Source organism: Crocodylus siamensis, chromosome 5 (genome assembly GCF_052110815.1).
Source record: "Crocodylus siamensis isolate JL-2025a chromosome 5, ASM5211081v1, whole genome shotgun sequence".
Taxonomy (NCBI): Eukaryota; Metazoa; Chordata; order Crocodylia; family Crocodylidae; genus Crocodylus; species Crocodylus siamensis.
Window position 1 is genome coordinate 143,261,903 of NC_143399.1, and position 19,128 is coordinate 143,281,030.

A 19,128-nucleotide genomic window follows, 5' to 3' on the forward strand; every position below is an offset into this window, starting at 1 on the left:
TAGTTGGTCCATTTTTATTAATACAATTCTTAAAGAAAAACTGCTGGCTGTGATTTATCTTTGTGTCCTGCCAAGGAAAATAGTTCTTGTTTAAGAAAGAAAGGTTTTAGTCTGCAATGATTAACAAGGCTTTTATAAACTGCATTTGTTGCCAGGATATTAGCTGGGACTCTTGGACCCACGTGAGGCTGCATACTGACCTCACAAGGCTTTCTTAGCAAGGTACATGCATCTATCTGTACTGTAAGTACCCTAAAAGTTTTAAATGAATACCTACTGCCTAGATATCTCTCATCAAATAAAACCACTAATTGCTAAAAAAACCAAACAGAAAAAGAAAAAAACAGCGCAGAAGATCATTAATAGCTGGAATGGTAGATATTACATGGCAGACAGAACCTGGTGTAATCCAGCTCTGCTGGATTACCACTACACACAAGCTCCTGATATCTGGATTTGTGTTTATGAGAAGAGACCCTAATGGGTATGCTATGCCAGCAATACCATATCAAATTTACTGTATGACTGGCATGCATTTCCAGGTGCATAAGTACTTTCAAAACCGACAGTGTGTTGCTTATCTCCTTGATTTATTACGTAGGGTGGTTCCTCAGGCATACCAAAGGGTAGTTTTATTCAAAATAAACCAAACGACCACCCAACCAATCTCCTCTCCCCCCCAACCCCCCCCATACAAAACAACTATTCTTACAGATTCACACTTCCCTAGCCCATTGAGTAATATCTTCAGTTAAACTGGCATTTCATTTCTCTGACACAGAGAAAGAATTTGAATGCGTCGCCCACATATCACTTAAATGTTAAGATCACTGGGCTAGTGGGTAAAAGAGAACCTTTACTCATTGAGTTTTAGGTGGTGTTCATAGATTCATAGATGTAGGGTCGGAAGGGACCCAAGTAGATCATCAAGTCCGACCCCCTGCCCTGGGCAGGAGATAATACTGGGCTCATATGACCCCAGCTGGGTAATTGTCAAGCCTCCTCTTCAAGACCCCCAAGGTAGGAGCCAGCACCACTCCCCTTGGAAGTTGGTTCCAGATCCTAACCGCCCTGACTGTGAAGTAGTGCCTTCTAATGTCCAGCCTGAACCTACTCTCGAACAACTTATGGCCATTATTCCTTGTTACTCTGGGAGGTACATGGGTGAACAGAGTTTCTCCCATTCCCCACTGGTCCCCCCCGTAAGTTCGTAGATGGCCACCAGGTCCCTTCTCAGCCTTCTCTTGTGAAGGCTGAACAGGTTCAGGTCCCATAGCTTCTCTTCATAGGGTCTGCCCTGCTGTCATGTGTGTGGATCTCCTCTGGACCCTCTCGATGCTGGCCACATCTCTCCTAAAGCGCGGTGCCCAGATCTGGACGCAGTACTCCAACTGTGGCCTGACCAGTGCCGCATAGAGAGGGAGGATCACCTCCTTGGCCCTGCTTGTGAAGCATCTGTGGATGCATGACAAGGTGCAGTTGGCCTTACTGACCATGTCCTCACATTGGCGGCCCACGTTCATTTTGGAATCGATAATGACTCCAAGATCCCTTTCTGTCACTGTGCTTATGAGAAGGGAGTTCACCAGTCTATAGGTATGCTGCTGGTTCTTACTGCCCAAGTACAGCACCCTGTACTTGTCAGTACTGAATCACATCTTATTCTCATTCGCCCACCCCTGTAACCTGTCCAGGTCCAGCTGTATCCTGTTCCTCCCTTCTAGCGTGCCTACCTTGCCCCAGGTCTTGGTGTTGTCAGCAAATTTGAACAAGGTGCTTTTCACCCTCTCATCCAAGTCGCTAATAAAGAAATTAAACAGTGTGGGTCCAAGGCCTGGGTGACCCCATTGCCCACATCCTTCCAGGTCGAGTACGACCTGTCCACCGCCGCTCTCTGAGTGTGGCCCCTCAGTCAATTTGTGATCCATCTGACTGTGTAGGCATCAATGCCACAGTTGCCTAGCTTTTTAATGTCAAAGGTCTTGCTGAAGTCCAGAAAGACTACATCCACCGTGACACCTGCGTCCAACGATTTTGTGACCTGATTGTAAAAGGCCACCAGGCTGGTCTGACAGGACTTGCCTCTAATGAACCCATGCTGGTTGCCCCAGAGTATTATCTCCCCGCTGGTCCTTCCCAGATGTGCTCCTGGATAATCTTCTCAAAGTGCTTCCCCAGGATCAAAGTAGGACTAATGGGCCTATAGTTGCCCGGATCCTCCCTCCTCCCTTTTTTGAAAATGGGGACCACATTGGTCTTCTTCCAGTCATCTGGCACCTGGCCAGAGCACCACGAGTGCTTGTAACGCTGTGCCAGGGGCCCCTCGATAACCCCTGCCAATTCCCTCCTAGGGTGGAGAGCATCTGGACCTGCTGATATGAACATGTCCGGCCCCTCCAGAAGTTCTCTAACTCGGTCCTCCCTGACCCTAGGCCTGTCAGAGTCACTCCTGAGTCCAGCTTGAATCTCAGTGGGGGAGCCCTGGTCCCTGCACAAAAAAATGGAGGCAAAGAAATTGTTAAAAAGGTCTGGCCTTTTCCTCTGGTACAACCACCAGATTGCCTAGTGTATCTCACAGGGGTGCTACGTTACCTGGTGCTTTCTTCATACTCCCTATGCATTTAAAAAAGGACTTTTTGTTGTCCTTGATCCTTGATGCTAGCCCTAGTTCCATACCTGCCTTAGCTTTCCTAACAGCCCCCCTACAAGCCTGAGCGATGGAGATATACTCCTCTTTGGTGTTAGATGTCATCTGAGTATATCTACCAGATTAGGCCCTGGTCTGGTTTGGGTGTGAGGTAGGTATCATAGACTCATAGAATCAATGAGTCGGAAGGGACCTAGACAGATCATCTAGTCCGACCCCCTGCCATGGGCAGGAAGGAGCACTGGGAGTGGCAGGGGTCATAAAGTACTGAGCAGGTTGCACCAAGACTTTGGTGGTTGTGTGCAGGCCAACTGGCAGAAACTTAGGCACTGAAGGGAATTTGCCAGGGAGAATTTAGCTGCTGAGTGAGAGAGGTAGTGATACCTGCATCATTTGTGGGACGTAATTCTCTTTGAAGGTCATATTCTTGTTAAAAACACTGAAGCCAAAGGCATTTAGTTCAGCGCCCTGATCAAGGCATTATCATCCCTATGTAAACCATTCCAGACAAGTGTTTGTCTAACCTGCTCTTAAAAACTTCCCAGGATGGAGATCCCACAGTCTCTTTAGGTAACATCTTCCAATACTCAACCACTGTCACAAGACCCTAGTCTCCAAACTAAATTTCCTGCTGCAATTTAAGACCATCACTCTTTATCCTGTTCCCTGTTGCCTGAAAATAGTCTACCCTCATCATTTGGGTATTTGAAAACTGTTATTAAATTCTCCCTTATCCTTCTCTTTTACAGACTAAATAATCTCAGGTCTTCCAACCATTCCTGATGAATTATGTTTCCTGGACCACTAACTATTTTTATAGCCTTCCATACCTTTTGGATTTGTCTGATTCTTTCCGATTCATCCACATCTTTCTTTGAGTGCGGTGCCCCAAAATGGACACAGTACTTCTGGTGAAGCCTCACCAGTACTTAATAGAATGATGCTCAATTAATAGACTGGGAGTGATAAAGACCACTATGCTGTTTACTGAATCTACCTTACAGTTCTTTCACTTTGACTAGGGCCAAGTACAGGCATTACACATTTTTACCAGTAAAAGTGATCAGAAACTGGTCTATACCTATAACAGAACAGAAGTTTGGTGCACACAGATTGGTTTAAAAATGGCAGAACCCAGCCTATGATTTGCACCCCCCACCAAAGGGTAAATGTATGTTCCATTTGCTACCGATCTAAACTATGACACTTACAGAAAAAACACATAACTTAGACTGATTTCCACCTCAGGCTTTTTGAATGTCTGTACCTAGCCTAAGGGTATCAAACTCATCTGGCCCTACAGGCAGGATGAGGGATATAAGACCAGTCTGTGGCCTGGACTGGGTCTACATACTGGCCACATGTACTGGATGAAGCATGCAGGGGCAGTCCAGTAAAGGCATGCTGCATGTGCTGCACAGAACCAGTCTAGCTTGGCTCAGCATGCACCTTGGACCAGACCTGTGTACCATATGAAGCACATGCAGTCCATGTGCAGCCAAGGCCAGCACGAGCTGCACGTGGCATGTAGAGCTGGTCCAAGGCGTATGCTGCATGTGGCATACAGGGCCAGGCCAGGGCACATAGTGCCTGTCAGATTGGCTCTGTGTGCTGGATTTGGTGCATGGGGCCATAAGACTTTGATACCCCTAGTCTAGATGAAAATACTAGATAGACACATAACTGGTTGGATCATTGCGCTCAATGAGTAGTTATCAATGGCTCAATGTCTAATTGGGAAGAAGTATCAAATGGGAGTTCCTTTGGGAACCCTTTAGGCATTAACACATAAGGCTCCACAGACTGATCTAGACTGTATTTCCTTAGCCTACTTTGTTTCCTTGATAAACACTAGTTCTTCCCTTAATTTGCAGGGTTTTTTTTTCTCATAACGCAGCCACGTCTATCTTTATTAAACAATAGACATTTGCTAATAGTTAGACTAATTGCAATAGCATATTTTACAGAAAAATAAGTTTTAAAAAGCAAGCTACAACCCCTTTTCGATTTTCCCCTTAAAGATAAGTTCTGTTAAAAGCTCACAAGTTTGTATCAAATCTACCAAGACCTTGAAAGGCAGTAAAATAAAAAAAATCACAAAGAGAAATTTTGGCTCAAAAAAGCAACTGCCTTTCACCTTATTCCCTAATACAAATGCAAACAACACTGGCAGCTCTAAAGAGCCTATGTATTTCATCTAGCAGCAGTTTAAGTAAATAGTTTGAGGAAACAAAATATATAAGGTTTAGTACTAGGTAAGGCCTATAACTTGGAACATATTCTGCATGGAAGGGATCCTGGAAACTCTCTTTGTGGGTTTGAGGGAAGTATCACAGGACAAGGATAGGTCATTTCTCTTTACTTTCCTTGCAGTTTCCCAGTCACAGGTGCTATGCAGGACACCGGCCAGAATTTGAAGTGCTGGTAAAGAAGTAGTGAGAAGAATGCTGAAGAGCTGGGAAAAAAATCTGGAATTTAACTTTGAAGAATCAACTCAAGTAGAAAAGACATGATTTACCTCATATGCTTCAATGCTCAAAAATAATCTAAAGCAGCTGTTCCTGTTCAGAAATGGATAGGGAAATAATTGATCTGCCTCAATATAATTCTACATTTAGGGTTGCCTTTTTGTACTATTTGTACTTTAGCTATGCTTCTGAAGCAGGCCAGTATACAGCACCTATAAGAAGGGTAGAAGTTCTTGGAATTGCCACCAATTAATATGAGCATCCCATAAAAAATGTATGAGGAGCTTCCTACAAGAAAACTCTCTGTAGGTGAAAGAGACACCATTATAAATACTTGCTAAAAAAATGTAAAAACTGAATTTGACCCCTGCAGTATTTCCTGTTCAGAGCTGGTGGGTTGGACTTAATGATCTCACGAGGTCCCTTCCAGCCCTAAACTTCTGTGAATTTTTTACTTGTATAGTTTTAAAGCCAACCCCTTTCTGCCTAACAGAAACATTTATCTGATCAATGTTGATTTTTCTGTTATCTGTTATTTAGTTCAACTTAAAAATGCAAAATGCAGGGGGTTGGACTCAATCTACTGAGGTCCCTTCTGACCCTAAAAACCTATTAAATTTATGCTCCATTCAATAGATGTACCTTCACTGTGAAGATGGGTTGCACTACAAACAGTATACTAATTATTTCCATTTTGTATTCCCAAATGAATGTTATTTCTCAGTATAGCAGCCCAGTCTTCACTGCACACCGTTATGCTATATATTTTGCTCTTTATGTAAAAGTTTTGTCTTCCAGCTACTTCCCCTGAATGTAATGACTTGGCTGCTTAGAAAATAGTGACATCAAAGCAGCAGATTGCAAATAAATAGCTTTATTTTTTGGTGTCTGGTGTGTCTCAAAACTACACAAAATCAGTGAACTATGCAGAAAACTGACCATGCTGCAAAATATCATGCCTCTTTATGAAAATGTGACCATTTTTAAAGGTAATATCTGGGCTGTTCAGGAACCTAGGTTTCTGCTAAAGAAAGTGGCAGCTTTAATAGCCAGATGGTTTATGGCTGGGATTGTAGCTTTGTGCACCTGACAGTTGGTTACGAGGTTTTCAGAAATGTTTCTACATTCTTGTGGTAAAAATGCCAGAGGCGAATGGTCAGCTGATGTTGATGTAGCAAGCTCATTTTCAGGAACTTAAAGGATGACAAAACAGCGTGATTTGTAGGGTGAGCAAGAATATCATAAAATGAGGAAGAAGCAGCATTCAAAGTGGCTGAAAACCGTTCATTAGAAGGAAAAGATCTGGGGCAACATAAAGACTCTAAAATGGAAACTGTGCTCGCTGTGCAAAACTGATGAGTCAGGTGGGAATGAGGTAGACATTACAGGTTATTTTGCCTAAAAAAAAAAATTCACACTCCCCTCATTCCCATTCCTAAAAACAAGAGACTAAAAAATTTATTACTATGCAACTAAGTGTTGACGAAAATTTTTTTGGCCAAGAACCTCAGCTGGAACTACGCTGCTTCTCATCAGGTGAAGATCTGACTGCCTTGTATTAGGAAATTCAAAGTTAAAAAAAGGACTAAGTATTGAAATGCACATAAAATACCACTCGTGGTAAGGGTGTTTGTACTCTATAGACAAGCTCAGGTAAACAATTTTGTCTCATGCAGTCATCTAAATGAGAAAATATTATGTAGAGTAAGGGAAGAAATTAATTAAATATGAAACACTGTTTAGATACAAAAATCCTGAGTACAAATGTGCTGTAGCTGCCTCACTCCTGACACTATATTGCCATTAGCAGCATGTCTGAACTGAACACACAAAAGACAGGAAACAAAAAAGAAAGCACATATAACAACTGTGAAAGAGGGCAAAGTTTGGAAAAAGGGAACAGTTTAGGATGCATTTTAATTACTCTAGGTTCCATTTTCAAAATAAGATTTCCCGTCTTTAAGGCTATTTGTTTTAGTTGCTTTAGAAATAACAGTGATTATAATAGATGATTTATTTGGATTTCTATGCAATTTTTACAAGGATTCATCGTGTGGAGAGTATACAGATATACTGCCCTCTGAACTGATGAAACTTGCACTAGTATTATATGCAGTTACACAGGCTGCTTGACTGGAGAATAGGCTCCTTGTTCTGCATTTGCAACACCTATCCATCAGTCACAATTGCAAATCTCTTTCAGATAACTATGGCTCAACAAATCATATTGATTCTGCTGGGACTAATGAAAAAAATCAGTATTTTCACTCCTCTATAAATATAAACTTCCCAGATGCAGAAATCAACACTCACTTAAAGGTCTTTCTTTATGTATTTGTCTCCAATAAGCTCTAAAACAGGGCTTTAAAAAATAAGTACCTTGTTTTTTCTCAGCATTACTGTGAAATGAGTGATTCATATGCTTCCTCAAAAGACAGTCTGGATATATGCTTAAAAGTTAATAACCTTAGTGTCAGAGTACAACTCATCTTGAAGTTAATAGTACTGGGCACTTCAGGGGCAGAATCTAGCATTTCATGATTGCCCACTATGCCCCTTTTAGCTGTTTACCTCGCAATGCAAGATAAGGGAATTCCCAATAGTACCTGTAACTGTAAGCCAGAAATTCATTGCTGATTTGGGTTTCATCAGATACCATTCATTACACGGACAAGAGGACCTCATTGTGATTAGAGTTCATCTCACCTTAACTAAAGACAAAGCAGTGGTAAAAGAGGCCCAAAAACAGTTTCTTAATATAATTAATGATAGGTGGGCTTTACCCATGCAAAGAATTAAAACTTAGCATTATTTTAGCTTGGAAAGGAGATGAACAAGAGAAGATGGGACAGATTAATAGAAAATAATGAACCGTGTGCCTGGAGCCCAGGGAGGTGTTCTATTTATCCTTCCCCTCATAATGAAAAGGCAGACAAAATTAAAAGAAAACACCTTTATAAAAGAAAAATGGAAATATTTCTTTAAAACACAACCTATTTAAACCTCCAAACGACATTTTTGAAGGATTAAAGATGCAAAAGTGATTGCACTGAGCAAGATAAAACTTTCAGGGCTATTTGTGCTCAGACATTCAAGGGCTAGAAACAGACATTCAAGAACTGAAGCGGAATTGTTATGTGGTTAAGTTATGTGGTTTTCTGTAAGCGGTGCAGTTTCAATCAGTAACAAACAGAACACATATTTGCACTTTTGCAAGGAGGAGGAGGGAGGGACAAATCTTAGACTGGGTTCCACTATTTTTAAACCAATCTGTGTGCGCCAAAGTTCTCTTCCGTTATGGGTATAGACCGGTTTCCAATCACTTATACTCATATAAGTGTAATATCTGTACCTGGCCAAGCTGATCACTAGTGTGGTCAGGAAGAAATCTGCTCTCAAGTATCGCATGATTTTACACCCTTCACTGAAACAGGGCAGGGGGCAATCTCACAGTACTCCTGACTGGGAGGAAAGTTGGTTTACTGCAGTTTCAGAATGTGCATATTCCTTAATATTATTTAAACATATTTTTTTTTTTTGCCTGTAAAACTGTGAATACATTGGGTTGGAAAGAAACAAAGTAAGAGCAATTATGGTTCAGATTTGGAGTTGTATCTAATTACTAAGGCTAAGTCAAAGACACCACAGAATACTCAGTATATTTTTTTAGAAGTAATCTGTGCTACTCGTATTACTCTTTGAATTATGTAACACCTACTGAATCTATTCTTATGTAAATAACTCCAGACAGTTTTCAGGGGGAAAAAATATTAGAACAGACTTTAGTCTTCTGAATACTTATTTTCTGGCAGTGTGGTTTTAAGCTCAGTATTTCCATACAGCCTTTTTCTAACTCTATTAATTTTTTAAAGTTAAGGTCTAGTGACTGTTTAGCAACACATACCTGCATGTACTCAAGCTGGATATTTGCAAGCTCACATCTCTTTATCAAAACAGAATTCAAACTTGAAAAAATCATATGGTCTTTAGGGGTGACTTGAATACAAAGATTTAGTTCCACCTAAATAGAAACCCCCTCTCTATCAACACCACATACACAGACACACTTAAGAGCTATTTCAAGGCAGTTCCTTTCTTGCAGTCTAATAGAAATGAGTTCATGAATGCTTTTCTGTTTCTATAATGATCCTCATAATCATGGACTCATGCTGAGGGGGAGTTAGTCCATTGATAAGATGACATGAAACAAAATCTCATAGCATTTTATAAGCTCTTTACAGAAAAGCAAATTGATTCTCTTTCAGCACTGATCCGTGTATAATTTTCAGTATATGATAGTGTGGTCTTAGACCTTGATTTCCTGCACTCATTTCCTTATGCGCTTAACTTTATGTTTTAATTACATGAGTTAAGCAGATATGGGTGTAGTGACATGCAAGTGTGTAAGGACCAGACTTTTTCAAGGGATATAAATACTTAAAGGTCCGAAGAGATGCCTGCAGGCACTTCTGAAAATCCCAGTTGGTGGCTATGTGCATTTTTAGATGCCTAGATACTTTTAAAAGCCTGTTTCTGTGACTAACTAGGGTCTTATTTAAAGGCTAAGTAAGTCAATCACATATCATTTAGGTGATTAGTAGTAAAATAAGGATCCACTCAGAAAAACTGGAAAACCTCACAGGAAAGGGACTGCAATGAGCAAGAGAAATAGGGAAAGGAAACCCGATGGCTAGAAAACATAAGAGGACTTGTTGGTAAAGACATAACTCTACAACAGGCGATGCCGGACTTAAAATCAGGTACAAAAAATAAGTTTACTCACGTTAGGAATAAACAGGTCTGCTGTTTCACTTCAAGGGCACAATAAGGAATAAGCTATTTTAAAAGAAAATGAAGGGGATGTAGAAGTGAACTTTTAGGGAACAAAACCATTTTTGTTCTTCACTAAATGGCTGCAGAATGACATTACAGAAAGAACTGTTTGGAGAAAAACTTACTAATGCAAAATAAATCTATTTCTAATAAAACTTCATTTTCATGAGATAAAAATGTTTAAAAGCCATTCTTAGATCATGATCATAATACTACGGTCCGGTCTACACTACAAAGTTTTGCTGGCATAGTAGCTATGTTGGCTAGGGGTGTGGAAACCACTGGTTTGGACACGTGGAAAAAGAGGGGTGCTGTTGCCTCATATTATGCCATTCAGGGAGGTGGTGCAATTACACTATGGCTAAGTACAGACATTCAAAAAGCCCTAACCTGAATTGATTCAATCTTTACAGGTTAGTCTAACCTGCACAGATTGAACTGGCAAGCAAGTGAACAGACATTCACTTTTGATTCTGAAAATGCAGGCACATGCCTGCAGTGGCTCAGGCTAGAAGCCGGGGGGCACTAGAGCAAGCCCTCCCTTCCCTTCTGGTTGAAGAGAAGCTGAACTGGGGATCAGTGGGTGTGTCCAAGTCCCAGCAGGCTAAGTATTACTGGGGAGTGGCTAAAATCCCAACCCTGGCCTGCAGGGACCTCAGCCAGAGTCTGCACAGCTTTTCCCCCCTGCTTGTGACTCCGCATGACCCAGGTGTAGGGAATTTCTGGGAAGCTTCCCCAAATAGAATTTTTTTGGGGAGACAGAGCAGTACAAGTATTGAGCCTGGTGCCACTTCCTCTCCCTTGAGCCTCTCTCAGACTGGGGGGATTTGACCCAAGCAAAATTGGCTCACAGTTGCACAGTATACAAATCGTGGCTTTAAAGTATAAATTGCAAGAGTGCGTAAAATGAGAAATGGGCTCTCCTGCAAATATGCAGTCATCCTGAGTTCCTAAATGTACTTCTTGGTGGTGTCGGGAGAGGTGGGAATGAGGAAGGGAGAGAGGATTCTGATGGGTAGGAGGAATAAGTTAGACAGAAAATCCATTTGATATGAACTGGCTGTAAGAAGGAGACCAGGGGAGAGCAGAAAGAACCACCAGACAAAAAAGGAACATCCTAGCAGGCCACCATTAGATCTAGATAAAAGGAAGAAGGCAGAAGTAAAGATTCTGGCAGCCTGCTCTATGGAGAAGGGAACAAGGACCTCTTCTTAGTTATTCAGTGCTGGACAGATTTTTTAAAAAACTTCCTAGGTTGAAGGCAAACAAGAGATTTTTGACCACACCCAGCCAAATGTTCCAGAATTGAACAGATTTTCTTTTTTTTCAATTATGCTTTATTTCCCATATTCAACTGCTCTGGGTTTTACTTTGAAACCTTTTAGATTGGTTAGCACAGAAATTTTGAAGAGTCCTTTTGTTTACTATCATGAATCTGTGTTTTCTCAGACCTGCATCTCTTTAGATCTCTAGTTAAGGATCCTCATTGCAATTGATTTAGAATTATTTCAAGCTAGTATGCAGATAAAATCTTAAATTTTCTAAAACAAAAACACAAATGGAAATGTCATTATCGGACTGGGTACCTGGAGCTTTTTTGAGAACCAAATCTGTGCACACCCTGATTGCGTCTGAAGTCCAGGACTTATGATGGAAGCAGAGAGGGTGGTGCCAGGCTTATGCTGGGAGCAGAGAGGGTGGGGAGATTATCACTTCAGGAGTAAACCCTGAGGAAGTTGATGTTATGCTAAGGGACCAACATGTGAGGCAGAAGAATTATAATGTCCCTTATATACTAAAGAAGAACAAAAGGGTCTGAAACACAGATTTGGGCTTGGGACAGAAGTTACATATAAACCAGTATGAGTGATTGGAAACTGGTTCAAAATCTGTAACACAACAGAACTTCAGTGCACGTAAACTGGTTTCAAAGTGCAACTGGATGGATGTAGTATCAGACTTAACTGATTTAGGTTAAATTGGCGTACTGAACTTCTATCCCAGCTACCTTCCAGATTCAAGTTAGTTCAAAGTCCCCTAGCATTCCAGTATGCTTTGTACCTTCCCTGCAAACCCCAGCTTGCAGGGTGGGTGGGCTAGCCATGGCCCAAGCTATCTGCTCCAGCTCAGCAGGGAGGCATGCTCTAGTGCCCCCCAACTTCTGGCCTGAGCCACTAGAGGCATGTGGCTGCATTTCCAGAATCAAAAGTGAATGCCTGTCCACTTTCTTACTGGTTCAACCTATGCACCTTAGGCTCACCTACAAAGATTGAATCAATTCAGCCTTGGGCTTTTTGACTGTCTGTACTTAGTCCTGGAAAGGGAATATGACCAGAACAGAAACAAAATGGGCTGCTTCAGTGTCTTCTCTTATATGATTCCTGAACTGAAGCCATCCACTCTCTCTCATTATACTGTAGAGGCCCTGAAGAAAGATAGCAACAACTCTACTTGCCTTCTAGCAGAATCTTGGAGATTTTGTGCTTATGTAGGAAAGTCACAGCACTATGCCAGATGCAAGTGAAGATGATCTCACTAAGAAACGCTGCCCAGTCTCTCTCTGTAAAGAACGATAACTCAGGATTTCATATTCTTAGTTGTACTAGTATAAAACCTCGCTGGCCTCAAGGAAAGCACCAACCAATGCACAAAAGATAACTCTATCCCAACTGCTAAGTTCCTTAAATCACTGGGTCTCAACCTTTTTTGGACTGGGACCCATTTGCCAAGATAAATGGTTTGTCCCAACCCACACCTCCCTGGCCCTGCCGGTGCCTGACCCACAGTCCCCTGCCATTCCCCACCCCTCAGGCCCTGCTGGTACCCCTCACCCCCAAGCAACAGCCCCTTAGTCCTACTCATGCCCCTCACGCCCATGCCACAGCCCCTTGGTCCCGCTGGTGCCCCTCACTCCCAAGCCCCCTGGGCCATGCTGGTGCCCCTCACTCCCGATTCCTGATCCCATGCCCACCCTCAGCCCTGCCAGAGGGGGCCCCAGCTGCCTCCATCTTGATAGGGCCAGAGCGTGAGCAGTGAATGTGGGCCCTTGCGTGTATGGGCACTGCGCCGTACATGCCACCTCACCACCCTGACCCTCTCTAGCCCTCTGGATAGTTCCTGGGACTTCCATCCCCTGCTTCCCATACTTACCTGCGTCCAGCAGCTGGGGCTGCTCCCATGACTTGGCCTCGCTTTATGCTGGCCATGTGCATCTGCATATGCAGACGCAAGTGTGCCTGCTGCCTCCAATCATCCCAAGCAGCTGCTTGCAGGCTGGAATGCTGCCAGCCTGCACGGGGAAACCCGCGCTTTCACAGGTTTTCCTGGGGACCTGCTCACAACCCTTTCAAATATTCTTGTGACCCACTTTTGGGTCATGACCCACTGGTTGAGAAATGCTGCCTTAAATGCCAACACCCTTGTGCAGGTACAGATAAGGGAGTTAATGACAGGTAAGCAAGCTTTTTGTCAGAAAATATTTAGGCAGTTCTGTATCCAGCCAAACCACATGAGTAACTTGTAGCTATAATAAAAAAAACCCAACAACATGTTATCCACAACTGCCACCAATACCCACTTTGGGATGAAAACAATGACATTACTGGGAAAGATATAAGCGAAACATAATAATGACTCACACAAAGAAAGCCTGGGGCAAGTCTTCTGTGTCCCTTTTTAGTGGGGCAAGTTAAAAGCATGGTAACCTTAGGGTGTTATTTGACTTTGTTTATCTATGTCTAGATAAATAGAGGCATTTAAAAGCCGAGTGTAGATTATTAAAATATAAAACTATGTATTAAAGGAACCATGATAAAAAATCTGCAGCACCTGTTTAAAAACAGTGGTAAATGCAAATGTATTCATGCTAACTAAAGCATATTTTACTCGAATCCTTCATGAAGCATATTCAGAATATTGCACATTAAGAGTGGCAGGCAAGGTTCTTTGGACAGATATGATATCTTCTATTAGACCAACTAAATAGTTGGGAAAAAGTTATTTGCAAGCTTTTGGGCATGCCTCAAGAAGTGTTTGTGCCTGAAAGCTTGCAGGGAATTTTTTTCCAACTATTCAGTTGGTCTAATAAAAGATATCACATCTACTCAAAGAACCTCGTCTGCCTATGTCCTTAGACCAACACGGCTACAGCCAACAACTCTGTACACCAAGAGTCTAATTTTCAGAAGTGCTGAGTGACCATAAGTCCTATTAAATTTAGTGGAAACTATGAGGGGTTCATACTTCTGGAAATTAACCCTAACTATGCAATCATGTAAGCACTTACCAGAATAAGCACATATATATTTGTGAATAGTCATATTAATGACATATATTTCAACCCTAAACTTTATATAGGGCAGGTTTCAATTACCACTAGAAACAAACCGATTTCTATTTTCTGTTACATATTCAACAAAGATGGTAAACAATAAAAAGCTTCACAATATTTATGTAACATTGACAAAATCATACAACTGGTCACCTATGTTTAAGAAAGATGAATTCAAATGGGCACAGATGCAAAGAAGGGCTGCTGGAGGATTGGGGGAACCTCTTATGAAGGAAGACTAGAAGAGATCAGCTTGTTTAACACAGCAAAGAAAAAGCTGAGAAGGGATATGATTGCTTTCTATAAATACATCACGGAGCAAACACCAGCTATTTAAGCTAAAGCACCATGTTCCCATAAGAACAAATGGGTATAAATTGGTCATGAATACATTAAGACGGGGAAATCAGAAGAGGTTTCAACTATCAGAGAAGTGAGGTTCTAGAATAGCTTTCCAATTACAGCAATAGGGACAAGAAACCTACTAGTTTTCAGATCAATTTATGAACTATGTTGAGTGGCATGGTTACACACAGTAATAGGAGATCTGACACAGAGACCAAAAATTTCTCTCCTAGGCCTACTGACATGTCCTTAAATACAATTTTCTCATGTGTCCTAATCCTGCAAGTAGGTCATTCAGGTGAATTTTTCTGTCCATGTAAATTGCTAATAAAGGTAGTAGAGCTTCTTTCTGCAAGGGTTGATAAGAAGTATAATGTGGAACCATAATTTATGGTTAATTTTTGTTGGGGTGGTGGCAGGGAGATTAGAACATTTTATATATAAGTTCCAACTGAATTTAGAACTGTATATATAAATAATGCTATTTTCCATAATCAAACAATGAAACAATAATAAAAATACAGAGACTGACATGAGTTAAATCCCACCTGATTAACGTAAGTTTCTGTATGATTTAACAGAGATGACCAAAATGACAAAGTTGAATGGGAAAGTTATGGAGATATAGCACCTATTCTAAAGATTTCTGTCTTAATTCTCTAACCTTTATGTTGGGTTACACCCCAAATTAAAACTGAATAGCCACAAATTCTTAATTGTATATAATTCTGCAAAAGACACCTAAACACTGAAGGTTAGGTCAATTAAAGGCACACTCTCTTAACAATGCAAAAACTAGAGGCTTGTCTAGAATGAAAAGTGAATTCTTTCGAAGATTGGGTTGAATTTAAATCCCAGTACCTATTTCTGAATACTTCATTTCTATCTACTACTCCAGAGGATGACTGCCTTGTTCTAGTTTAACTGGATGCTTTCTGGAAGGAGAGTGTTCTCACATGGAGTTATCCAAGTATAGGTATTCCTAAACAGGTTTTCTAGCATAATAAATGCAGACACAAGTCCTAACCGGCAGTATGGAAAAGTAAACTTGTTCTTGGGTGCAGGGCCAACACTTACATTTTTAATTTTATGTACATGAATAGATCTATTAGCTTTAATGAGAAAACACGTGCAACTAAAGATTTACCCCTGCCCAATGTTTACAGGACTGGGGCCTTGTTTTGTGAAAATACATGGAATTGTCATCTTGAGAGCTGCCCTAAATAATAACAGTAATATGCTAGCATTTCATTTACCTCTTATGATTCTGTTACCGCTCTCCAAGTGGCTTGGTTACTTCTGCAGATCATTCACATGTGTTCCTTCAGACACAAATACTACATCCCTTCCCCCCACTCTCCCAAAAGTCAGCCAGCTGTTACAAAATTCAGACATTCATTAATACAATTTACTGTCTGATACTGCCAAGCAAAATAGAGACAATTAATAATAATCAGAACTGAAGGGTCTGAGACAGCTTATGAGTAAAGGATTGTATTGGTTGTTTAAAAAGGACAAACAAGCTCCTGCCTTGAGTGATATGAAACAAAGGCCAGTGATGTATAACCAGTGAGGAAAGAGACTCTCTCAATGTCTTTTGTAGATTACTGTGTGAATGACACAAGCGGCAGGAGCAAATACCTCTTTTCATTTCTCAGCCCATTTGAGAAGAATAGCAGTGCTTGCAAATGAAGCTGCAGCTGTGCTCCAGCTCAGTTTAATCACTGTGTATGACTGAGGGTTAATTAGCTGCCATTCTTACTCCTATTTGTTGTTTTAATGAAGATTTGCATAAATGTAAGGCTACTGGGTAACTGATACTTGATTTTTTCCCCCCTTCAAACAGGGTGGTGGTGGTGGAGGAATTCACTTGTCCTAAGTGTTTATGTTTGTGGAGTATTCAGTGTTGCCTTTCCATTTGACCTGATCTGCTTCTGCCTGTTTGATGTATGGTGAACAAAGAGTTCAAGGTTGCTTATCAACTTGAGACCCCTGCTGGGATTCTGCCTCTAAAATGAGGCAGCATACCTTAGATGAAGGGACAACAGAGTGGACTGAAAATTGCTCCCAGCTGATAGAGAATACACAATATACACACAGTCACAAACACACACTTTTCCCAAATGTGCCAGGGTTATTTTCAAAGTGATTGGCCCCACTGCGGGACAGAGCGACCACTTTATGGCATCATTTTCAGATGAAATTCTATGGAATAGCTAATCCAACAATTTGCTAATGATAAAATATCATCACAACTACACTCAGAATGTAACCGATAGGACAAGCAGGAGAAAAGACAGGGAGCACACCCACAAATAGAAATAAACAGCTCTATCATGCCAAATAATACAGCAACAATAAAAGCCTCATGATTTATACAACTCTTCAATTTCAGGAACAAATATCACTAAAATACAGGGTTTGTACATAAAAGTTATCTAGACTAGCAATAAACAGGTCTCAAAGAAACAAAGAGCTCAAGGTTTCACATCAACCTGCTGTCAGCTCTGTAGGAATCACAAAGCAACATACAGAAACATTATTAATTTGGCAAAGTCTAGCTCTCAACTCCACAGGAAGCATTATAAAGACAAAGAAATCAAATCCAACACCAAATTCCATTTAAAGGGAATGCTTAAAAATCAAACTTTTGTATGAGACTATTTTGCTTATCACAGTTATATCACTGCTGAAGGTTACTAGAACTGAAAGAGAATACTGGAAAATATTGCCCATTTCTTATCTCAATTTTGTCAGTACACTTAGCTGGTGCACTTGAAAGCATTCTGTGTATCGTTGCTTCCACTGCTTTTCTTATACAGTTTCCTCCACTGAAACATCCAAAGGGGAGGGAAAAATATAACAATTTGATTGTATAATTACATAAAGATAGTAAAGGATATATAGGGCTGTTGAAGTACCAGATGTTCTATTTAAATTCCTGTTTGAAACTCACCAAACTTGCAACTGACCTTTTGAAATCAGACAACCAAAAGAATATGTTGTACATTTTGAGTTCCTAATTCTAACATAATTTTCTCAGTAACTTCTGAAATGATTATATACATCCATAGGAAACTCTGTATTAGACATTAATACTATCATAGCCCTTACCCTGATTTCTAAAGACTTTTAGAATATGTTTGCTTTTCTTTACACTTGTGTCACCAGTCCATGGGTATCAACAAAACAAGTGTTTGGCTCAATACAATGCACAGGCAGAGGTATGCTCAGGAATTCCTGCCAATGATCCAGTAAACAGTAGGTGGCATCCTATACACCTGAAATAGGTATGCTTGAATTCACAAGGCATCAAGTAACTACCTATTCCCCTTAACAATTTCAGCTCTTAATTGGAACCCTGAGAGTTACTAAGGTCTCATTTTTCTTGCAGTGTTGGGCTGCTTTATTCCAGCCACTCCCGGCAGCTGTAAGCTGGTTGCCCTTTACATTTAATGCTAGCTTTTTATATTGCATGCACAGGCAACTGCAAATGAGAAAAAATAGCCAATCATATTTTTGTCTACTCTCGCAATTTTATTGCAGGTCTCAAAATATTTTTATCTTTATCTTAAAGCAGGGGTAGCCAACTGGTGGCTCCAGAGCCACATGCGGCTCTTCAGAAGTTAATATGCGTCTCCTTGAATCTTTGCACAAGCACATGGTAATCAGCTTCCAAGGCCGTTACGTCATGTCATTACATATTATTGTGGCTCTTTGGCCATGTACATTGCTAAATTCTGGCTCCTTCTCAGCTTGGCCACCCCTGTCTTTTAGCCTCTGCTTTCAGTCTTAAGAATCTCAGACTTCCTGCTCTGTACGTAAAAACTTCAGCTCCTCACATTTGGGGAGAAGAGCTTGAAAACAGAGGAAACCTAAAGTCTAAACAAACAGAAAGCAAAAATGGTGCCCATATGTACCATCAAAAAAAGTCTTGTGATATTTGTATATTTAGGACTTTTGCAGCAGCCATCAGTATCATTCCTTGCTCACAGTAGGCAGGAACAAAAGGTGGAGTCATACACCTAGTAGTCAGTAGGGGAACATGGTATTTGACTGAAAGGATGAGTCACAGTCATTATACTAGTTAACAAGAATGACAACCTTATTTGAGGATTCCCGTTGGTTATCCAAGATATTGAATAAACAGAATGGAAATTAATGCCCATCATTTGTGAACTATTCAGTTAGTCATCAACCACCATTGGTAGGGCAGTGTTCTTTTCATAGGAGAGCATCCTGTTACCAAAATATAAGCTTTCCATTTCAATATTCATTAATATTTTTGGGTTGTAGTAGTACATCTTTTGCACATTACCATCTTCTGCAAGGGATTAATCTACTAGGGATTAAACTATTTTGTTTTGAATTACTGTATTTTTATTCTTCAGTACTAAAAATGCCCCAATATTTGTGAGAATATGTTTTCTCCTTAGTTTGCATTATGTACAATTATTTTTACTTACTGTGGAGAAATCATATGTACAACATTTGAAATCCACATT

The 19,128-nt window shown here is 40.7% G+C and overlaps 1 protein-coding gene across 2 annotated transcripts in view; it reads right to left on the reverse strand.

The window, feature by feature from the left end:
* Nucleotides 1-19,128, reverse strand: part of LOC149864691 (ubiquitin-conjugating enzyme E2 E2) — a 321,449-nt gene that overhangs the window by 16,446 nt on the left and 285,875 nt on the right. The gene's annotated exons all lie outside the window — the stretch shown is intronic.